The 25,567-nt window shown below is 37.6% G+C and overlaps 1 non-coding gene across 1 annotated transcript; it reads left to right on the forward strand.

Annotated features, from left to right (window-relative positions):
* Positions 1 to 5,050: 5,050 nt before the first annotated feature.
* LOC141680116 (small nucleolar RNA R71) lies at positions 5,051 to 5,157 on the forward strand. The gene has a single exon (XR_012558267.1). It is a non-coding gene; the product is annotated as a small nucleolar RNA R71 (small nucleolar RNA).
* Positions 5,158 to 25,567: the final 20,410 nt, after the last annotated feature.

The raw sequence follows: 25,567 nt of genomic DNA on the forward strand, positions 1-25,567 counted from the left end.
TGTTCTGTGATGGGTTTTTTGTGTTTTTGTTTTGTTTTTTTTTTTTCTGAACTGCAAAAAATTTTCTGGAACTCGACCCCTGCGCGGCCGCCCAGCATTTCTGCGCGGGCGCGCAGCAAGCTGCGCGGCCGCTCAGCATAGCTGCGCGGGCGCGCAGAGGGTCTCTGGAATTTTTTTTTTCAGCCCCTGTTTTCTGATTTTTTTGTGTTTTTGGATAGGTTATTAACTTCTAAGGGTTCCTGTAACAACAATTCATGGGTTGCCTCCCACGCAGCGCTTTCTTTTTCGTCATTAGCTTGACGTTCCGTACCTTTCTCAAGTAGTCAACAAAATGGCACTAACCACCTCTCGGTTTGCCATGTCCCCATAGTAGTGCTTCAACCGCTGACCGTTAACCTTGAATGCTTGGTCCGAATCATTCTCAAAAATTTCCACCGCTCTATGTGGAAACACAGTTTTGACAATAAAAGGTCTAGACCACCTTGATTTCAACTTCCCAGGAAAAAGTCGGAGCCGAGAGTTGAATAACAGAACTTGTTGCCCTGGCACAAATAACTTAGGATGTAGCTTCCTATCGTGCCACCTCTTCACCTTTTCCTTATACATTTTATTATTCTCGTACGCTTGAAGTCGAAATTCATCAAGTTCATTAAGCTGAAGCATTCTTTTCTTACCAGCTGCATCTAAATCCAGGTTCAATTTCTTCAATGCCCAGTAGGCCTTATGCTCAAGCTCCGCCGGTAGATGACATCCCTTACCGTACACCAACTGAAACGGTAACATCCCAAGTGGAGTTTTGTATGCTGTTCTGTAAGCCCAAACAGCTTCATCGAGCTTTAAAGACCAATCCTTCCTTGACGGACAAACAACCTTCTATAGAATGCGCTTTATCTCTCTGTTAGACACTTTCGCTTGACCATTTGTTTGCGGATGATAGGCAGTAGTTACTCGATGATTCACATTATAATGCTGCATCATAGAAGTGAACTTACGGTTGCAAAAATGCGATCCTTCATCACTTATGATTACCCGAGGCGTTCCAAACCTTGTGAAAATTTGCTTATGAAGAAAATTTAGCACTGCCTTTGCATCATTTATCGGTAAAGCTTTAACTTCGACCCATTTTGAGACATAATCGACTGCCAGCAAGATGTACTGATTATTGCAAGACGAGATAAAAGGCCCCATGAAATCGATTCCCCATACATCAAAGACCTCGACTTCAAGCATCACATTTAATGGCATCTCATCCTTCCTTGACAAATTTCCCACTCTTTGGCAACGATCACACCTTAAAACAAACTGATGAGCATCCTTGAACAAAGTAGGCCAGAAAAAACCTGCTTGCAGAATACGAGCTGCCGTCTTCTCACCTCCATAGTGTCCACCATAAACCGTGGAATGGCAGTCTCGTAATATCCCCTCCGTCTCACAGAACGGGATACATCTCCTGATGATCTGATCAGCTCCCTGTCTAAACAAATATGGTTCATCCCACATATACCACTTCACCTCATGCAGAAACTTCTTCTTTTGAGCGGATGTCAAATTAAGCGGCATTATATTGCTGACAAGATAGTTTACAATATCTGCAAACCATGGTTCTTCCTCCTGAATTGCAAACAACTGCTCATCCGGAAAAGATTCATTGATTAACGTCCTATCTTGTGAAGTAGAAACGGGATTCTCCAACCTAGAGACATGGTCAGCTACTTGATTCTCGGTACCTTTTCTATCTTTGATCTCTAACTCAAATTCCTGAAGTAAAAGCACCCAACGAATGAGTCTCGGCTTCGAATCCTTCTTAGAAACCAGATAGCGAATAGCTCCATGATCAGTGAATACTGTTACTTTCGTACCAAGCAGATAAGATCGAATTTTTTCAAAGCCAAAGACTATAGCCAAAAGCTCCTTCTCAGTAGTGGTGTAGTTCAATTGGGCCCTATTTAAAGTCTTACTCGCATAGTAGACCACATGGAAGAGATTTTTCTTGCGCTGTCCCATAACTGCACCTACCGCATAGTCACTCGCATCACACATCATCTCAAACGGTTCTGTCCAATCTGGTGTTGTAATAACTGGTGCCGTGATCAAACTCTCCTTGAGAGTCTCGAATGCTGCCAAACATTCATCATCAAATTTGAAAGGCACATCTTTCTCAAGTAAATTGCACAACGGCTTAGATATCTTTGAAAAGTCCTTGATGAATCGCCGATAAAAACCCGCATGACCGAGAAAACTACGGATTCCTTTCACTGAATTAGGTGGGGGAAGATTTTCAATGACTCCCACCTTGGCCTTGTCCACCTCCAGACCTTTGCTAGAGACCTTATACCCAAGGATAATGCCTTCACGCACCATAAAATGACATTTCTCCCAATTAAGCACCAAATTAGTGTCCACGCATCTTTTGAGTACGGCGCGCAGATTATTCAAACATTCATCATATGAGTGTCCAAAGACGGAGAAGTCATCCATGAACACTTCGACGTTATTTCCAATCATGTCAGAGAATATAGCCATCATACATCTCTGAAAGGTGGCCAGGGCGCCACATAACCCAAACGAAACTCTACGAAAAGAAAATGTGCCAAATGGACAAGTGAAGGTAGTCTTTTCCTGATCCTCTGGTGCAATACAAATCTGATTATACCCGGAATAACCATCCAGAAGACAAAAATACTCATGTCCCGCCAATCTGTCAAGCATTTGATCAATGAATGGGAGAGGGAAGTGATCCTTCCTTGTGGCTTTGTTCAATTTTCTATAATCCATGCATACTCTCCATCCTGTAACTGTTCGAGTAGGGATGAGCTCATTCTTTTCATTTGCGACCACAGTGATACCTCATTTCTTAGGTACACATTGCACGGGGCTCACCCACGAGCTGTCAGAAATAGGATAAATGATGCCTGCATCTAGCCATTTCAGAATTTCTTTCTTCACCACCTCCTTCATGATCGGGTTCAGTCTTCGCTGCTGTTCCACAGTTGGCTTACTACCTTCCTCTAACAGAATTTTATGCATACAATATGAAGGACTTATCCCCTTGATGTCTGCTATGGTCCATCCTATAGCCGATTTGAATTCTCTCAAAATCCTTAAGAGCTTGCCTTCCTCACTACCTAAAAGGTCAGCTGAAATAATAACAGGTAACGTAGATGAATCACCTAAAAAAGCATACCTCAAGTGTTCAGGTAATGGTTTGAGCTCCAAGGTACGTGCTTCCTCTATTAATGGTTTGAGCTTCCCTTCAGCATTCTTAAGGTCAGAAGTACCAAGAGATTCAAATGGTATGTCGAGCTTTCGCTTCCATGGAGAAGCGTTCAGATATTGTAATTGCTCGTTGCTATCTTCATCATCGCTGTCAAAATCCCCCACTAAGGCCTTTTCCAATGCATCAGACATTAGCATGTGATCGAGTTCCGAAGTAACTGCGGAATCAATCACATCCACTTTTAAACACTCCTCATCTTCTGTAGGGAATTTCATTGCCTTGAATACGTTGAAGGTCACATCCTGATCTTGGACCCGCATAGTAAGTTCCCCTTTTTGCACATCTATCAAGGTACGGCCAGTAGCCAAGAAAGGCCTCCCCAAGATTATGGGAATCTTCTTATCTTCCTCAAAATCCAGAATAACAAAATCTGCAGGAAAGAAGAGCTTATCCACCTTGACGAGCACATCCTCAACTATGCCCCTTGGGTAAGTAATGTAACGGTCCGCCAATTGTAGCGACATGTATGTGGGTTTTGGATCAGGCAGATCCAGCTTTTTAAAGATCGACAAGGGCATCAGATTAATGCTTGCTCCCAAATCATAAAGGCACTTGTCAAAAGTTAGATTACCAATGGTGCAAGGAATGGTGAAGCTTCCTGGATCTTTCAGTTTTGGTGGTAACTTTTGCTGCAGAACAGCGCTGCATTCTTCCGTGAGAGCAACGGTTTCAAGGTCATCCAGTTTCACCTTCCTTGAAAGAATAGTCTTCATAAACTTCGCATAACTAGGCATTTGTTCCAGAGCCTCAGCGAAAGGTATATTGATGTGAAGTTTCTTGAACACCTCCAGAAACTTCCCGAACTGTCTATCCAGCTTTTGTTGCTGCAATCTCTTAGGAAAAGGTGGTGGAGGATAGAGCTGTTTCTCCCCTGTATTAGCCTCAGGCAGAGTGTGTTCAACAGTAGTCTTCTTTGGTTCCACCACTTTCTCCTTTTGCTTAGATTCTTCATCTCTAACTTCAGCTTCGACTTCTTTTGCCTTTTCAGCATCAACTACTTTTCCAGACCTTAAGGTAATAGCCTTGACTTGCTCTTTAGCTTCCTTCCTGCCTGGTACTTCCGTGTCACTGGGAAGAGTGCCAGGTTGACGATTGAGCACTGCATTGGCTAATTGACCGATTTGATTTTCCAAGGTCTTGATAGAAACCATCTGACTCTTGCACAACAGCTTAAGTTCCTCAAAATCAGCACTAGTAGGTGCAGCTGCACTTTCCTGTTGAGGATATGATTGCCTTGTAGCATACTGCTGTGGTTGCTGGAATCCAGGTGGGTTAAACTGTTTACTCACTCCTTGCTGATATGGTGGCTGAATAGCATTCTGATTATTTCCCCAGCTGAAATTTGGATGATTTCTGTTGTTAGGATGATAGGTTGCTGGCACAGGCTGCTGTTGTCGCTGATAATTATTCACATACTGAACAGATTCGTTGACAAGAGAACACTGATCCGTAGCATGAGAACCTGCCCAAAGCTCACAAACCATAGCTATTTGATTAATTCCATACATAGCCAAAGAATCAACCTTCATTGATAGCGCTTGGAGCTGGGCTACAATAGTGGTGGCTGTATCAACTTCCAGAATACCTGCGACCTTGCCTGACGTCATCCTCTGAGTTGGGTTTTGATGCTCGTTTGCAGCCATTGTCTCTATAAGATTATACGCTTCAGTATAGCTTTTAGCCCATATGGCTCCTCCAGCTGCTGCATCGAGCATGGGCCGAGATTGGGCCCCCAAACCATTATAAAAACCAGTGATTATCATCCAATCCGGCATTCCATGATGTGGACATTTTCTCAACATTTCCTTGTAGCGTTCCCAAGCCTCGCATATAGATTCTGTAGGTTGCTGCGCAAACTGAGTAAGAGCACTCCTCATAGCAGCAGTCTTTGCCATTGGATAAAACTTCACCAGAAACTTTTGCGCAAGATCTTGCCACGTAGTGATGGACCCAGCTGGTTCAGAATGTAACCAGTCTTTAGCCTTATCCCTCAGTGAGAATGGGAAAAGCCTCAACTTGATAGACTCATCAGTCACGCCATTATACTTAAAAGTGCTGCAGATCTCGACAAAATTCCTTATATGCATGTTGGGGTCTTCAGTTGCCGCTCCTCCAAAAGAAACAGAATTCTGCACCATCTGAATAGTGCCCGGCTTGATTTCAAAGGTGTTAGCTTGAATAGCCGGATGAAGGATGCTTGACTGAATGTCATCAATTTTAGGCCGAGAAAAATCCATAAGAGCTGGATCAGCTTGAACAATACGATCTCCCATGTTTACTGGTTCTTTCTGCTCAGTTCCTGAATCCGAATCCTCAAAATCTAACTTCTCCGGAGTATCAAGAACTTCGTCTTTCTCCTCAGCTGTATCTAAGGTCCTCTTGCGAGCACGAGAACGAGTTTGCATAAACGTTTGCTAAAGTACCTGAAACACAACCGAAAAGAGTAATTAACTACTACGTCCTAATCACTGAGTCCTAATGACCAATGATGGTAAGTACATAAACTAAACAAATACGCCGAGTCCCCGGCAGCGGCGCCAAAAACTTGTTAGGGCGAAAACATGCACTAATATTCATGCAAGTATACGCGTTCGCAAGTAATATAAAATATTTTCTAGTTCGTTCCCTCAGAGACTCAGACTAAGTTATTGTCTAATTAAACTCACTCACCAATGTATGATTACTTCTCAATGTTAAGATAACACTTAAAATTGTTGATTAAATATTAATTATAATTAACTACTTAATTAACCACTTAACTAACACTTCAATTTATCAATAATAAAACACTCATGAGATCACAACTTCATTATTACTTCCTTCTATAGCCATTGTTATTACCTTTAGCATGTGACAGTGATGACATTAATCGAATAACACGAAACTGATAAAAGCCAACTTTCATTGTACTAATACCATTCTACCAAGCATCCACAATTAAGATAGAAGTCGAATAGTCATCAATCATGTTGAGTTCCTATATGTCTACAGAAATTGACAACACAATGATTTAAGCACAAGTTATTCCTTTTGATTACATAGGGCAAATAAAACTGTTAGAGTTACCCACTAATCATGCACAACGTACATGAACCTATGCTAGCATGGCAAGTTCTAAATCTCAAGATCCACCGTCGCTTCACAAGAGATTAACACCCTATCTTATATGTTCGTGACGCACATAAGACGAATACGCACAACCAATACTAGATATCATGCAATTATCACACACTAAAGTATTAAACAATTAACTAAAGAATTTCATAATAAATCCGTTGCAACCCCATGATCACGATTAGCCCATAATAGAACTTATCGCCATCATGGGTTTATATGAAATCATGATAAACAACACAAGAAAATAATAACTAAACTAATTATATTAAAACAGAGTACGTCACAAGAGTAAATAAGTCAAAGCAAGAAAACTAGCATCCAACGTTACAACGAAACAAGAATCACAAGAATATATGCTTCCTCTTCGTTACGGTGTGCTAAATCGGTCTTCTTCCTTATCTCCTTCGCTTCTTGCGCAAAACACAATCTAAAACATAATCTCCTTTTTTTTCTGTGAAAACGTCTCAAATCTACTTATATAATAGTCCCATAAATCTCAGATTACATAGAAGTTGGAAGCCAAACAGAAGTAGAAGTCTAAAATAATTCAGCTTTTTCCCCGACCCTGCGCGGCCGCTCAGCATTTCTGCGCGGGCGCGCAAGGCTGCTGCGCGGCCGCTCAGCATTGCTGCGCGGGCGCGCAGGACCCTACTGGAAAAATTCCAGGTTTGCTCCGTTTCTTCGCCGTAATCTGCCCGTTCTTTTCCTCTCGCAATGGTGAACACATGCCAAGACTTATTCTTGATGATTCCTCCTCCGAAATGCAACTAATACCCTGAAATGCATAAACACTAGAAAAACGCATCAAATACACAAAATACTTGATTTCAAGACACCAATTTAAGCCATTTTAAGACGTTCTAAGTGGTATAAAATGCCACTTATCAGTCTCCACCTGGCCATCTGCTATAATCTATCTTTTGTATACCGTATACATAGATTCCATTCTGAATTTCATGGCACTATGCCATTTCTCTGAGTCAACACTACTCATAGCCTCATTATAGGTCACAGGGTCGTCATCATTAATGATCGACAAATCATTGTCATTCTTAATGACAAGGCCATTATACCTCTCAGGTTGGCGAGACACTCTCCCTGATCTATGAATGGGCTGTTCTACAAAAGGTTGTTCAGTCAGAACAGGTGTTTCCACTCGATCTGTAGTAGTTTGTGCTTCTTGAACTTCATTAAGTTCAATTTTGCTCCCACTGTTTCCTTCAAGGATAAACTCCTTTTCCAAGAAGGTAGCATATCTGGAGATAAACACCCGATGATCGGTGCAAAAGTAATATCCTAAAGTCTCTTTAGGATATCCCACAAAACTACATTTTCCGGATCGATATTCCAGCTTATATGGGTCAACTTTCTTGACATAAGCTGGACATCCCCAAATCTTAACGTGTTTAAGACTCGGTTTCCATTCTTTCCATATCTCATACGAAGTTTGAGGAACAGATTTTGGAAGGCACCTTATTCAGTAAATATGTTGAGGTTTCCAATGCATAACCCCATAGGAATACTGAAAGATTTGCATAGCTCATCATGGACCGAACTATGTCTAACAAAGTTCGATATCTCCTTTCAGATACCAATCTGGAGGAGTCCACTGGGAGACTATACCATTTACTTTGAGATAATCCAGAAACTCTCCATTAAAGTATTCACCACCTCGATCTGATCGAAGAGTTATAATACTATGTTTGGTTGTTTCTCCACTTCATACTTATATTCTTTGAACTTTTCAAAGGCCTCAGACTTGTGTTTCAATAAACACATATCCGAATCTAGATCTATCATCTATGAAAGTAATGAAGTATGAAAATCCACCCATGGCTTGCGTAGACATTGGTCCACATACATCTGTGTGTACCACTCCTAGCAAATTTGCAGCCCTCTCTCCATGTCCACTAAATGGAGACTGCAGTGCCACTATGAAGTGAGATTTTCATCATCCCTTTTCTTTTATTAGTTTGTTCAATCTGAAATAAATTATGTCACATACATACAGACCATTATTTAAAGCACCACGTCCATAAAGAATATTATCTCTAAGAATAGAACATTCATTATTCTCAATAATAAATGAAAATCCACCCAAGTCTAACATGGGAATAATATTCCTCACAATCGAGGGAACAAAATAATAATTATTTCAAACAATAGTCTTATATGTAGGCCTATGTAAATGAAATGATTCTACATCTTCAGCAGCAACTCTTGCTCCATTTCCATCAGTAGAATCACCTCCTCTTCCTCAAGAGTCCTACTTCTCCTTGGTCCCTGCAACAAATTGCAGATATGAGAACCACAGGCGGTATCTAATACCCAAGTAGAAATGACATATTCACTTTTATCATGAACATACCTGAATCAGAAGCGGTAGTCTCACTACCCTTCTTCTTCAATTCTGCAAGGTAAACCTTGCAATTCCTCTTCCAGTGCCCCACCTTGTTACAGTAAAAGCAAACAACTTTGCTCTTGGGGTCTTCAGCTTTTGGTGGAACCGGCATTTTCTCACCTACTTTCTTCTTCTTGGAAGAGTTCCTCTTCCTTTTCTTAGAATTGGAACCTTCACCAATTAGAAGAACAGAACTCTTCTTAGGGGAAAAATTCGATTCCGCAGTCTTCAACATGTTGTGGAGTTCAGGCAGGCTTACATCCAACTTATTCATGTGAAAGTTCACAACAAACTGCGAGAATGAACTCGGAAGCGATTGCAAGACCAAGTCTTGGCTCAGCTCCCCATCCATGGCAAAACCAAGTTGTCCAAGATGTTCAATCAAATTGATCATCTTAAGTACATGGTCATTCACAGATGATCCCTCAGACATCCTACAACCGAACAGCTCCTTCGATATCTCATATCGAGCTGTCCTCCCCGTCACATCATACAACTCTTGTAGATGCATGAGGATAGTGTGAGCATCCATATGCTCATGTTGCTTCTATAGCTCAATGTTCATGGAAGATAGCATGATGCATTGAGCAATATTTGCATCATCTATCCACTTACGATACACAACATGTTCATCATTATGTGCATCACTAGCAGGTTCAGTAGGCTTAGGTGAGTCAATCACGTATTCCAGCTTCTCAATCCTGAGAACAATTCTCAAGTTTCGAAGCCAGTCAGCATAATTAGGACCAGTCAATTTGTGAGCATCCAGTATGCTCCTGAGTGATAGTGCAGAAGACATAACGTACAAAGTAAATCTGTAAATGATAAACACACAACAACACTTAGCAAATATTCGATTTCATTTCAAAATACTATATGAATCGGGTCTTTATTCATAAGTGGCTCCCACTAGTTTTCCTAATTTGTTCAACCCCCTACGTGAAAAATTAAGCATTCATAATGCTAGTGGGAATAGGGATCCTACATTCCATTACACGACCCCGGCTGTAGCACGAACCGCCATGTAATGTTCAATAGGCAGACAACTCTTGTCAATTACATCTCATGTTATTCCCTAATCAAACTTTAGCCTCTTGAATAATTGAGTCTCGTCTGTAGCACGACAAACTCAATATTCTAAGTTAAGTCTAACCCAACATTCTGTACAGTTGAATCAGTCCCCAAAGGCCCACGGCTGTAGCACGTACCGACCTTTAGATTCTTATTCAAAGTACACATCTCTATGTAATAGACAAGTATTTCTTATTTCGAAATCAAAGCCCTCGGCTGTAGCACGAACCGACAATGATTCAAAAATAAGAACTACTTTTCTATCATGTTGGAAGGCGATGACCGACACAAGCCCGTTGTGTCATTGGCCAATTACTACTTGATATTATTTAATTTTAGAGGGATTATATTACGTTACAATCATAATCATATTATAAAGAGATTCTTCCTTTTAAATTAAATATTTCAAATCAATAATCAATAATCAGACGATTCCCAGATCGGTTGGAGCATTGTCAAGAGGCATCACTTAATAACCCTTTCTTACAGATAGAAATCTGTTGTTGACAAAATCATCCTTTCTCTCATATCGAAAATTCATATTCAATTACGTGTTTCATAAACACAAGAATCTCATGATTGTATTCATAATATTATTATTAAGGTTATGAAACAATTTCACTATACTAGGTTGTCTAACAAACGCCTTATGTTTATTTAAGTTCACCTAAATCTATCATCGCATGATAAACTAAGCATATATCACATATATAAACATGAATAAACATCAAGGTAGGCATGTTACATCATCTAGCACATTCGTCTAAGCAATATACATCTTTATTTATCACATGAAGTATTTAAAAGCAATTTAAACAGTTAAAAACAGCTTAAAAACACTTCTGTTAGCTCTAAACAGTTCGAAACAATTTCATAAAATATCATATAATATACCATTAGAAGCGTCTCGAAAAGACGAATCCAACGGCACCAAAATCGCCCAATACTGAGCTTCCATGCGCCCTCACGCGCCCCGAGAAGGTGTCCCACGCGCCGCCACGCGCACACGCGCTGTCAGGCGCGTGTCAGACCTCCCCCACGCGCGCCCACGCGCCTCACGCGCCCCTAACCCCTATGCTGACGTCAGCATAACGTCATCTGATGACGTCAGCATGACGTCACCAGCGCGTGTCTTCCACGCGCCGCGTGTGGCACGCCAGCGCGTGAGCCCCACGCGTGCGTGGTCGACGCGCGGTCCTTTGCCTGTTTTCGAATGTCGCCGCCTTCTCTTCCTACACGGAATTCCGTGCGCCTGACAATCTCTGATCTCTGTCTTTACTTTCACGGTTGCATAATCAACACAGACAACAACACATACTTTTGCAGATGTACAGATTATAATATATATATACAACATATTATATATATATATATATCGATATTTTATTAGGATTTTAATAGATACAACTTCAAAAATTCATAATAAAAAATCTATACATCATAAAATTATGATAAAAATACCCAGACGATCTACAACACTTGTAGAACCCAGATCAACATTCAAAATTATTCTGAGAAACGATTTCTCATCAGACAAAATTAATCCATAATATAACTTGTAAAAATCATAATTAATTCATACAAGCATATAAAATTCTGAAATTTTTACCACAGATCTATATGCATACAACCTATGATCTGATACCATTGTTGGATTTTTAAACGCAGCGGGGCATGGCAAAACACTTTTACACATACAAAATCCAAATAAAAGCATATAAATCGTGAATAAAAATTCGAGGGATCGAATCTAACCTTTTAAAATAATTCGGAGATAACGATCAGAGATCCTTAGCAGTTGCTCCTCAAGTGTGAAGCACTCCACCGGTATCCACCAAGAAAACGACTTTTAGGAGGAGGAGGTGGAGAGAATTTGGTTTTCTGAAACTTTTGGGTTTCTGGGGTTAGAATAAAATAAGGTCTATACTAGTGTATTTATAGGTAAAATTTTCAGCTGAAATTTTCCCATAAATATTATTATTATTTTCCCATTTATTATTCTCATTAATAATTAAAACACCTTTTAATTATTAATCCTTTTTCTAAACACTTTAGAAATAATTCTCTCTCTTGATTTAATTTCCAAAAATTAAATCCTTAATTAATAATATTAAGAACTTTTCTTAATTAATTTATAATCAATTAAATCTCATTTAATCAATTATTAAATTTTCTAATTAATTATTTATTTCACAAATAAATAATTATTAGCCATTATTAATTAATTCCTCCACCATAAAATCATTCTCTTTTTATGGTGTGACCCTGTAGGTTCAATATTAAGCCGGTAGTAGAAATAAATAATAATAAAACTATTTTATCATTATTTATATAAATTCTCTAATTTATTAAAACTATTAAGCCGGTAGTAGAAATAAATAATGATAAAACTATTTTATCATTATTTATATAAACTCCTTCTACCCTTCAATGTCCCGATTAAATACAAGGCATGGATCTCGTGTAAAGCCTATCTAATTCAATCACTTGCTTACCATTTACTATGCGTAGTTCTATGCAAATTAGAAACTCCTTTCTAATTTCATTCACTCTGGCCAGAGATTCCTGAACTAGCATAAGTGGATCAGCCTTGAACATTCGCTTCCTTCACTGGAAGGGGTAGATCCTTTATTGATCATACACTATCTTCGTGTACAAATTCCTATACCCAGAAGAGCCCTAATAATTGTCCCTGGAGACTAATAACTAAACCAAAACATAGTTCAGTGTACACAAGATGACTATGATGACCTTAAGTCTAAGGATACTTGTACAACTATCACTATGTGAACAACTGCTGACACGTGAGTGAACTCCATCAGTTGTTCAGCTGTGCGAGTCATGTTCAGTGAACTTATTCTATAATAAGCACCTACATACTAGCTATAGTGTCACCACACAAATGTCTATGAGAACATACATCCTTCATAATGAAGCAAGCATAGTATGTAATATCCCATATATTTTCAAATATTATTATTATTATTCGGAATTGTTATGTGATTTTATGTGAAATTTTTGGTGAATTATCTGAAAAGTAGGATAGATATCTGAATGTTATATGTGACATTATTTGAATATTTGAATTTTTATATGTCCAGAATAAAATATAGATAATTGTGGTATTTTTCTGGTAATTTTTGGAGTGTTATATGATTTTATAATGATTTATGAATTATTAATTATTTTCAGAATAATTATAAAATTATTTTATAAAGCGGGGAATCTTCCAACTTCAACCGTCTCGCGTTTTTACAACCCGAAACTCTTCCGAAAACTCCTTCCTAACCTAATCTGGTAATTCCGGACATTTTCCGTGTTTTGACTTTTTCGATCCGGATTACGGTTTGACCCGTGCGCGGCCCGGCGCAATATTTTCAATACGATAGTTATTTCGGTAATCAATAAAAACCCGTAATCTCGAAAGACGGGATATTTTTACGTTATGTTCGTATATGGTGTTTTATAAAAAGCCCGGTGTTGATAATTATCCAATTCTGGTATTGAATTGTATCGTTTTACAGTTACTTAGCGGCTAAGCAACTAATTTAACGATCCAAAACGATCCAGAACGATCCAATATTCCATAAATATAAATAGCCTATTTCTTATTTCGTTTATTCCGTTTATTCATTTGCAACCAGTTAAAACACCGTAAATACAGAGAAAAACTCGAGAAAACTGATACGTTCCCGAGAATCAAACACACGAACGAAGGCGTTATCGAACTCCGATTCGGGCGTGCAGCATATCAAAACGAAGCTCTCGAAATCTTCTAGCTGAATCAATCATCAGTTTCCTTCCAGAAATCACAGTAATTTTCTTATTTAATTATTTATATTCGAATTATTTGATAATTAAATTATGAATTTTTGTTCTTGATGTTGTTGATGTGATTTGATGCTTCCATGTTGAAGAGCATGTTTTTCTGGTCAATTTGGTATATTATATGTCAAAAATAGAGTTCAATATCATATAGAAATTAAGGTTTTAATTTCTGAAAATTTCTTGAATATGTGTTCTTGGTGTTCTTGGAGAATTCCAAGAATCAAAGTCAATTTTGAAGGTGTTATTGAACACCAAATCACAAGTATGAATAACCAAAATGAATCACAGATGATTCTCTATCATTTTATATCATCAAATCGTTCTAACAGTTGTTAAATTTGAAAATCGGTTTTAGGGTTCATGATTCGAAATTGGGGTTTTTAAATTCTGATGATTGTTTGATTGTTTTGATGTTATAAGTAGTTTTATATGATGAATTCTAGTCGAATTATGTACAAAATTGTAGTGTTTGAATTCGGGAATGATACAGTCGAGTTTTGCCGGAAAACTCGAAGAAACCACCGGCGTTAATGGTGGTTTCCGCCGGAGTTGTCGATCTTTGGATCGTTTGTGAAGATGATTCTTATGTTTGTGTTGCTGATACGACTGTGAATCATTTCTGTATTGAAAAGAATTGCAAAATCGGGACACAGAAGGGTGAACGGCGTTCGCCGGAACCCGGAAGACTCGCCGGAATCTGCGGATTTCCGGCTTGTTCTTGGGTTTCTTGACGACCCGGTTCGACCCGTTTTTAACCCAATTTCCGACCCGATTTCAATCCATTTTTCCCCAAACCAATTTCCATAAGTCTGTTTCTGTAATTTTCTGTTTTAAAATAATTCAAAAATCCTATTTTAATTTCTGAAAATTTATTTTTATTTTGAAATTCATTAATTTAATTCTGAAAATTTATTTTAATTCAAAAATAAATCAAAATTATTTAGTTAATTAATTTTAGTTGATAATTAATTATTTAATTAGTCAATTAATTTAAATATTAGTTGGTTAATTAATTTAATTAGTTATTAATTAATTTTAATTGATTATTTAATTAGATTTAATTATTTAAAATTGATTTAAAAATTCTGAAAAATAGTTTCGAGCTTTAAAATATTATTTTAAATTATTTTCCAAACTCGATAATTTTTACAAAATTATTTTTGAGTGTTCGAGCCTTATTATTTAATTATTAAATGATTCGGAGACCCGTTTTATTCCGAAAAATGTTCAAAAATTCATAATAAATCAACCGTTTGTCCGTTTAATACGAAACGAACGCGTACAGATTCAGAAAAATATTGCGCTTTTAATAAAAATACTTTTGAGACCTAATTTCTTTTGTATTGCAATGTCATTTGATTTGTGTATCAGTTTAAGTCGGTATTTGATCGGTAAATGCTAATATTGACCTAATTTTCATTCTGAACGCACTGAGACGTACCTCTTAATGATTTGACTTATGTGTTACATAAAATATGTGAGTACGTGTTATATAAATGCCATGATTACGTGTTACGTGATATACATGCTATCTGTTATAATTTTAAAATGCCATGCTAGTTATAAACGATCGGGTAGATGTCAAGACGTATAGTTACGTCGATTGAGTTTAGATCTGTCAATTAAGATAGTCCTTTTGTTTATAGAATCAAGTAGCAAGGAGCGCAGTCAAGTGTTAGACGGAGATAGTAGCTAGCAGATAGAAACAGAGTTAAAGTAAGAGGTTATTGAGCATACCAGGCAAGTATTCCTGACTTCACTTATTGTTCAAGTGACGTTTATTTTGAATTATATTATGCAAGTACCTATATCTTCATTTATCATTCAATCGATATTGACTCTGAACTTTATTCTTTCAATTTCTCTACTATTCTAAGTTCAGAATAGTTAAATATTTTTACATTTCGCTATAACTTACTCTATACAGTGAAGCTTTGAATTGAGACTAGCGAATAACTAATTGTTCTGGTTATTTCGCCATTGGTTGTTGGGCAAACTCCGGACCATGAGAAATGGGGAGTTATGTGGTTAAGGATGTCATTTGATTCGACTCCTTTGACGGAAAATGGTTTTATGGGTTGGATGGTTGCGTAAGAGACCGTGGCGGCGGTCCAGTGAGAGCTATGTGTTATACAGGATATAACACCTTGCTAGGCCGATATGTGCCTTGGGTACCTTTTGTTTAGTTGGATATGCTTCGGCATACCGGTGTTGCTCCGCGGCTGATCACCGGCGGCAACACACCGTCGTTCGAGGATTCCAATCCCAAAACATAATATATTGCAAATGTTGTTTATTATCAAATTTATATCAGTTTTGATACTGTTCAGTTATTGTAGTTGGTTTTGTTCATCAGATATACTGTTGTTATTCCAAATCATAAGCTATTTACTACTTGCTGAGCATTTCTTTCGCTCATACTTGTTTCTTATCTTGATTCTTTCAGCTAGGCCAGGGCAAGCTTAAGTTCCAGGTCTGACCAGAGGTTATGTGTTTGTAAATAGTTGGTGTGTTTCCAGGTAGACAGTTGGGATACTTAATTAGTCTAGAGGTTTGTAATAAAATTTGAATAAGTTGTAAAACTAATCAGACTATGGTTTGTAATAACACTTGATTTGTAGTAGTGCCTGTTCCATACTATAACCTGTGATCGATCCAGTGCAGGTAAAGGGGTCGTATTTATTATATTATTCCGCTGTGATTATTTTATTTTGGTTTATTGGCGAGTGACCCCCAAATCTAGACCCCGGGTTTGGAGGGCGTCACAGGTTGGTATCAGAGCTACAGGTTATAGTCACTGAAACAGGCGTAGGATTGTCATAGATGAGTCATAGGAAGATCACATAAGATAGGCACGTGTAATTTAGCTTTTATAGGATTAAATTTAGGATATTGGGCTGGGTTATAGTTAAGTTGTTTAGGTTTCCTGTTTTGCGTTTAGCGTTAGGCCTTGTGTCATTGCCATGTTATTCTGTTGGTTTAGTTGAGATTTTAAGTAAGGATTTATAAGGTTTGGATAATTCGGAGTAAATTTTCTTTATGTTATTATTCTCGAGATAATAAGCAGGATTATGTGATAATCATGTCGCTTGTGTTAATATGGTAGCAAGTTTATGATATTTTGAGAAGAGATAGTGTTTGCGAACTTTAATATGCTAAGGAATTGCTCCATATTTGACACAATGCTTGACAGATTATTATATATATTGCTTGTTTCTTACCAGAATAATGGCACCAAAGAAAAGGAATAATTCAGGAGAGGGTAGTACCGAGAGTCGTACAGATCCAGCGATTATCCAGATGTTGGGACTGATGCAGCAGCAGATGTTACATCTTACGCAGCAGCAACAGCAGCAGCGAGCAGCACCATCGGTAGTGACTTTTAAGCAGTTTCAAGCAGTGAAGCCACCTGAGTTCAAGGGAAGTGCTGATCCTGTGGAAGCCAATGCATGGCTCAAGGAAATGGAAAAGGCTTTTGAATTGGTCGAAGTCAGACTACAGCTCAGAGATCAGGGACAGTGTGCTTTAAATGTGGAAAGATGGGGCATATTGCCAGGGACTGCCAGACAATTGAACCAACTGCTAATGTGCCAAGGATTGAAGGACCACCAACAAAGGACCAGCCAAAGGCTAGGACATTCAATATGACTATGAAGGATGCTGTTCAGAGTTCAGATGTGGTGGCAGGTACGCTTCCAGTCAACTCCATAGATGCTAAAGTTTTATTTGATTCTGGAGCTACAAGATCATTTATTTCTCAAGATTTTGTCAATAAACTGCGTTGTGAAGTTAAGTTGTTAGAACAAGCATTAATGATAGAGTTAGCCAATAAGGATCAAGTTTCCGTCGACCGAGTGTGCCCGAAGTGCGATATTAAGATAGGAGGACATCATTTCTATGCCGACTTAATACCTTTTAAGTTGGGAGAATTTGATGTTATTTTAGGAATGGATTGGTTGTCAGAAAATAACGCCCAGATTGATTGTAAGAATAGGAAAGTGAGACTTCAGACCTTGGATAATAAGAAGAAGGTGATATTCCGAGGAAATAAGCAAGAGAAGAAGTTCTTAACAATCGCTCAAGTGAAGAAGTTATTGCGTCAGAATTGCGAAGCATATTTGGCCCATGTGATAGACACCAGTAAGGAAGTTCCAACACTAGAAGCGATTCCAATTGTCAACGAATTTTCAGATGTCTTTCCAGACGATCTACCAGGATTACCTCCCGACAGAGAAATTGAGTTTGCAATTGATCTAGCACCCGGAACAGAACCAGTTTCTAAAGCCCCGTACCGGATGGCACCAGTGGAAATGAAAGAATTGGCAACTCAGCTGCAAGATCTTTTGGAGAAAGGAGTTATAAGACCCAGTGTATCCCCATGGGGCGCACCAGTATTGTTTGTCAAAAAGAAGGATGGGAGTATGCGACTGTGCATCGACTATCGAGAACTGAATAAGCTAACCATTAAGAACAAGTATCCGTTACCAAGGATCGATGATTTGTTTGACCAATTGAGAGGCGCTGTATGGTTTTCTAAGATTGATTTAAGATCCGGATATCATCAATTAAAGATCAAGCCTGAAGACATTCCGAAGACCGCATTTAGAACCAGATATGGGCATTATGAGTTTCTAGTGATGGCATTTGGATTAACCAACGCACCAGCAGCTTTCATGGATCTAATGAATCGAGTATTTAAGAAGTATTTGGATAAATTCGTGATCGTGTTTATAGACGACATCTTGATCTATTCTAAAACAGAAGAAGAGCATGTAGAACATTTGAGGATAGTTCTGGAGATACTGCGACATGAGAAGTTATACGCAAAGTTTTCCAAGTGTGAATTTTGGTTAAAAGAAGTACGATTTCTTGGGCACGTGATTAGCAATAAAGGAGTGGAAGTGGATCCAACAAAGATTGAAGCCGTAATCAACTGGGAGAGGCCAAAAACACCAACGGAAGTAAGAAGTTTCATGGGATTGGCAGGTTACTACAGAAGATTTGTGCAAGATTTTGCAAAGATAGCTACGCCATTGACAAAGCTTACCAGGAAGAATCAGAAATTTGAATGGGATGAGAAGTGCGAAGAAAGTTTCCAGGAATTAAAGAATAGATTAGTATCTTCTCCAGTGCTAGTCTTGCCAGATGAACAAGGAAATTTTGTGATCTACAGTGACGCGTCGTACCAAGGATTAGGATGTGTTTTGATGCAGCATGACAAGGTAATAGCTTACGCTTCAAGACAGTTGAAACCACATGAAGAAAAGTATCCAACGCATGATCTGGAATTGGCAGCTATAGTATTTGCATTGAAGATTTGGAGGCATTATCTTTATGGGGAAAAGTGCGAGATCTACACGGACCACAAGAGTTTGAAGTATATCTTTACCCAGAAGGAATTGAACATGAGGCAGAGGAGATGGCTAGAACTAATCAAGGATTACGACTGTACTATTAACTATCATCCAGGCAAAGCAAATGTGGTGGCCGACGCTCTGAGCAGAAAAGAAAGGTTAAACATGATAATTTCATCAGAAGAATTGATCAGGGAATTTGAGAAGCTGGAAATAGAGGTTAGTATTCCAAGTATGTCTACAGAGGTGTTGTGTGCAATGTCTTTTCAACCAGAATTATTAGAGAAAATAAGAAGATGTCAGGAAGAAGTAATGAGCCATGAACGAGACAGTTTGACAGGAGAAGAAATAGGGAATCAAAAGGATGATAAAGGGATATTAAGATTTTCTTCCAGAATATGGATACCCAACATAGCCGAGCTGAAAGATGAAATTCTTCGAGACGCTCACAACTCTAGATACTCAATTCATCCCGGGAGTACGAAGATGTATAGAGACTTAAGAGAAAACTTTTGGTGGCCAAGCATGAAGAAAGAAATTGCAGAATGGGTAAGTAAATGTTACACTTGCCAGCGGGTCAAAGCGGAACATCAAAGGCCCAGTGGACTGATACAACCATTGGACATTCCAGAATGGAAATGGGAGCATATAGCGATGGATTTCGTAGTTGGATTACCGAGGACCAAGGCGAATCATGATGCTATTTGGGTTATTATCGACAGATTGACGAAGTCAGCGCATTTTCTTCCTATCAACGAGAAATTCTCAATGGATAAATTGGTACGGTTATATCTTAAAGAAATTGTGACAAGACACGGAGTTCCAGTATCTATAGTTTCAGACAGAGATCCTCGATTTAATTCAAGATTTTGGAGAAGTTTTCAAGATTGTCTCGGAACGAAGTTGAACATGAGTACCGCGTATCATCCGCAGACAGACGGTCAGAGTGAAAGGACGATTCAGACTATTGAAGATATGCTGAGGGTATGTGCACTAGATTTTGAAGGGAGTTGGGACGAGCATTTGCCATTAGTTGAATTCTCCTATAACAACAGCTATCATGCCAGTATTGGGATGCCGCCTTACGAAGCTTTGTACGGGAGAAGATGCAGATCTCCAATATGTTGGGAAGAAGTGGGTGAAAGAAAGATTTTGGGTCCAGAATTGATTCAACAGACGAAGGAGAAAATAGAACTCATTCGGAAAAGATTAACAGCAGCTCAAGATCGTCAACGCAAATATACTGATCCTACCAGAAAAGATATGGAATTTGAAGTTGGAGAGGCAGTGTTATTAAAAGTTTCTCCTTGGAAAGGTTTATCAAGATTTGGGAAGAAAGGAAAGCTGAGTCCGCGTTATGTTGGCCCTTTTGAAATTTTGAAGCGTGTGGGAAAGGTTGCTTACGAATTAGCGTTACCACCTCACATGCAGCATATTCACAACGTGTTCCACGTGTCAATGTTGAAGCGTTATTTGTCTGATTCGAATCATGTGATTGAATACGAGCCGATCGAGATCCAGCCAGATTTATCTTTTGTAGAGCAACCAGTGCAGATTTTAGATAAGAAAGAAAGAGTACTTAGGAATAAGTCTGTATCTTTAGTGCGAGTCTTGTGGAGGAATCCCAAGGTTGAAGAGTCGACTTGGGAATTGGAAAGCGAAATGCGATCCAAGTATCCTTATTTATTTTCCTAGATTGATTCTGAGGACAGAATCCTGTTAAGGGGGGTAGATTGTAATATCCCATATATTTTCAAATATTATTATTATTATTCGGAATTGTTATGTGATTTTATGTGAAATTTTTGGTGAATTATCTGAAAAGTAGGATAGATATCTGAATGTTATATGTGACATTATTTGAATATTTGAATTTTTATATGTCCAGAATAAAATATAGATAATTGTGGTATTTTTCTGGTAATTTTTGGAGTGTTATATGATTTTATAATGATTTATGAATTATTAATTATTTTCAGAATAATTATAAAATTATTTTATAAAGCGGGGAATCTTCCAACTTCAACCGTCTCGCGTTTTTACAACCCGAAACTCTTCCGAAAACTCCTTCCTAACCTAATCTGGTAATTCCGGACATTTTCCGTGTTTTGACTTTTTCGATCCGGATTACGGTTTGACCCGTGCGCGGCCCGGCGCAATATTTTCAATACGATAGTTATTTCGGTAATCAATAAAAACCCGTAATCTCGAAAGACGGGATATTTTTACGTTATGTTCGTATATGGTGTTTTATAAAAAGCCCGGTGTTGATAATTATCCAATTCTGGTATTGAATTGTATCGTTTTACAGTTACTTAGCGGCTAAGCAACTAATTTAACGATCCAAAACGATCCAGAACGATCCAATATTCCATAAATATAAATAGCCTATTTCTTATTTCGTTTATTCCGTTTATTCATTTGCAACCAGTTAAAACACCGTAAATACAGAGAAAAACTCGAGAAAACTGATACGTTCCCGAGAATCAAACACACGAACGAAGGCGTTATCGAACTCCGATTCGGGCGTGCAGCATATCAAAACGAAGCTCTCGAAATCTTCTAGCTGAATCAATCATCAGTTTCCTTCCAGAAATCACAGTAATTTTCTTATTTAATTATTTATATTCGAATTATTTGATAATTAAATTATGAATTTTTGTTCTTGATGTTGTTGATGTGATTTGATGCTTCCATGTTGAAGAGCATGTTTTTCTGGTCAATTTGGTATATTATATGTCAAAAATAGAGTTCAATATCATATAGAAATTAAGGTTTTAATTTCTGAAAATTTCTTGAATATGTGTTCTTGGTGTTCTTGGAGAATTCCAAGAATCAAAGTCAATTTTGAAGGTGTTATTGAACACCAAATCACAAGTATGAATAACCAAAATGAATCACAGATGATTCTCTATCATTTTATATCATCAAATCGTTCTAACAGTTGTTAAATTTGAAAATCGGTTTTAGGGTTCATGATTCGAAATTGGGGTTTTTAAATTCTGATGATTGTTTGATTGTTTTGATGTTATAAGTAGTTTTATATGATGAATTCTAGTCGAATTATGTACAAAATTGTAGTGTTTGAATTCGGGAATGATACAGTCGAGTTTTGCCGGAAAACTCGAAGAAACCACCGGCGTTAATGGTGGTTTCCGCCGGAGTTGTCGATCTTTGGATCGTTTGTGAAGATGATTCTTATGTTTGTGTTGCTGATACGACTGTGAATCATTTCTGTATTGAAAAGAATTGCAAAATCGGGACACAGAAGGGTGAACGGCGTTCGCCGGAACCCGGAAGACTCGCCGGAATCTGCGGATTTCCGGCTTGTTCTTGGGTTTCTTGACGACCCGGTTCGACCCGTTTTTAACCCAATTTCCGACCCGATTTCAATCCATTTTTCCCCAAACCAATTTCCATAAGTCTGTTTCTGTAATTTTCTGTTTTAAAATAATTCAAAAATCCTATTTTAATTTCTGAAAATTTATTTTTATTTTGAAATTCATTAATTTAATTCTGAAAATTTATTTTAATTCAAAAATAAATCAAAATTATTTAGTTAATTAATTTTAGTTGATAATTAATTATTTAATTAGTCAATTAATTTAAATATTAGTTGGTTAATTAATTTAATTAGTTATTAATTAATTTTAATTGATTATTTAATTAGATTTAATTATTTAAAATTGATTTAAAAATTCTGAAAAATAGTTTCGAGCTTTAAAATATTATTTTAAATTATTTTCCAAACTCGATAATTTTTACAAAATTATTTTTGAGTGTTCGAGCCTTATTATTTAATTATTAAATGATTCGGAGACCCGTTTTATTCCGAAAAATGTTCAAAAATTCATAATAAATCAACCGTTTGTCCGTTTAATACGAAACGAACGCGTACAGATTCAGAAAAATATTGCGCTTTTAATAAAAATACTTTTGAGACCTAATTTCTTTTGTATTGCAATGTCATTTGATTTGTGTATCAGTTTAAGTCGGTATTTGATCGGTAAATGCTAATATTGACCTAATTTTCATTCTGAACGCACTGAGACGTACCTCTTAATGATTTGACTTATGTGTTACATAAAATATGTGAGTACGTGTTATATAAATGCCATGATTACGTGTTACGTGATATACATGCTATCTGTTATAATTTTAAAATGCCATGCTAGTTATAAACGATCGGGTAGATGTCAAGACGTATAGTTACGTCGATTGAGTTTAGATCTGTCAATTAAGATAGTCCTTTTGTTTATAGAATCAAGTAGCAAGGAGCGCAGTCAAGTGTTAGACGGAGATAGTAGCTAGCAGATAGAAACAGAGTTAAAGTAAGAGGTTATTGAGCATACCAGGCAAGTATTCCTGACTTCACTTATTGTTCAAGTGACGTTTATTTTGAATTATATTATGCAAGTACCTATATCTTCATTTATCATTCAATCGATATTGACTCTGAACTTTATTCTTTCAATTTCTCTACTATTCTAAGTTCAGAATAGTTAAATATTTTTACATTTCGCTATAACTTACTCTATACAGTGAAGCTTTGAATTGAGACTAGCGAATAACTAATTGTTCTGGTTATTTCGCCATTGGTTGTTGGGCAAACTCCGGACCATGAGAAATGGGGAGTTATGTGGTTAAGGATGTCATTTGATTCGACTCCTTTGACGGAAAATGGTTTTATGGGTTGGATGGTTGCGTAAGAGACCGTGGCGGCGGTCCAGTGAGAGCTATGTGTTATACAGGATATAACACCTTGCTAGGCCGATATGTGCCTTGGGTACCTTTTGTTTAGTTGGATATGCTTCGGCATACCGGTGTTGCTCCGCGGCTGATCACCGGCGGCAACACACCGTCGTTCGAGGATTCCAATCCCAAAACATAATATATTGCAAATGTTGTTTATTATCAAATTTATATCAGTTTTGATACTGTTCAGTTATTGTAGTTGGTTTTGTTCATCAGATATACTGTTGTTATTCCAAATCATAAGCTATTTACTACTTGCTGAGCATTTCTTTCGCTCATACTTGTTTCTTATCTTGATTCTTTCAGCTAGGCCAGGGCAAGCTTAAGTTCCAGGTCTGACCAGAGGTTATGTGTTTGTAAATAGTTGGTGTGTTTCCAGGTAGACAGTTGGGATACTTAATTAGTCTAGAGGTTTGTAATAAAATTTGAATAAGTTGTAAAACTAATTAGACTATGGTTTGTAATAACACTTGATTTGTAGTAGTGCCTGTTCCATACTATAACCTGTGATCGATCCAGTGCAGGTAAAGGGGTCGTATTTATTATATTATTCCGCTGTGATTATTTTATTTTGGTTTATTGGCGAGTGACCCCCAAATCTAGACCCCGGGTTTGGAGGGCGTCACATAGTATGTACCGATCTTTGCGGATTATTAATTACCAGTTAGTAATCCTATGACCAGGAACTATTTAAGTTTAGAGTTATCATCTTTTTAGGTCTCACTATTATGATCTCATCATAATCCATAAAAAGCTTTACTCTAAACTATGGTATATCTTATTTAAACACTTAAATAGATAGAGCCTGTAATAAAAACAAAACAAGTCTTTTATTAATATCAATGAAATCAAAACAGATTACATAAAAGTTATTCCTAAATCCTCATACATGATTGGACTTAGGACATATTCCTTTCACCAACATGATTCCTCATTGATTGATACCCTCTTTCCTATCCTAAAGCTTGACAATTCTGATATATACATTCATCCTGAGCTAGAGTTCATTACCTTAACACCCATAGTATTCGTGAAGCTTATCTTCTTAATGATCCAACACCCGTACCTTGACGAGAAACCATTGCTTTAAGCCCAGTTTGGCATTAACCCTTCATATTATCCATTAGTCTCACCATATTATCCTGTCCAAGTTCTGACATATGAAAACCTTTTGGTTACCCTAATAGAGTAAAGTTTTGTGAATCATGGCCCTGAGATTTAGTACCATATTTCCCGTGTTTCGAGTTGATCTATATTCCCTTAATAAAAATGTTTACTGTTAAAAGAGATTTTGTTACAATTCGGCATCAGCTTTTGAAATAAATAAAATATGGGTTTTCAGTCCCAAAGGGGGATAAATGTTTTCTTGAATAGTGGATCTGGACTGAGACGCGAGTCCTTTCCACACTTATATTAGGCTTAAAAGTTGCCTAGGGATTCCCGTTAATGTTTTAGAACCCAGCGAGGTTCAGGATTACTTCGCGGCTGATCACCGGCTGTAATCCGTAGCGTCATAAAATGAATTTGATTAAGACATGATTTTTAAAATTGTTTTGATACAAGCAAAATGATGCCATCTCACATAGTTTTATCTCTCGTTATCATTAGTTATGTCTTTCCATTGGTATTCTTAAAAGTATATCTCGATTTATGTTTTGTGTTGTGCTGTTAGCACTTGTTGAGCATTTGGCTCACTTCTTGCTTTACCCTGATATTACAGCTAGCAGCTATGGTTAGATTCAAGCAGACTGCCCGTAAGACCTG

This window comes from Apium graveolens, chromosome 1 (assembly GCF_009905375.1).
Source record: "Apium graveolens cultivar Ventura chromosome 1, ASM990537v1, whole genome shotgun sequence".
Taxonomy (NCBI): Eukaryota; Viridiplantae; Streptophyta; class Magnoliopsida; order Apiales; family Apiaceae; genus Apium; species Apium graveolens.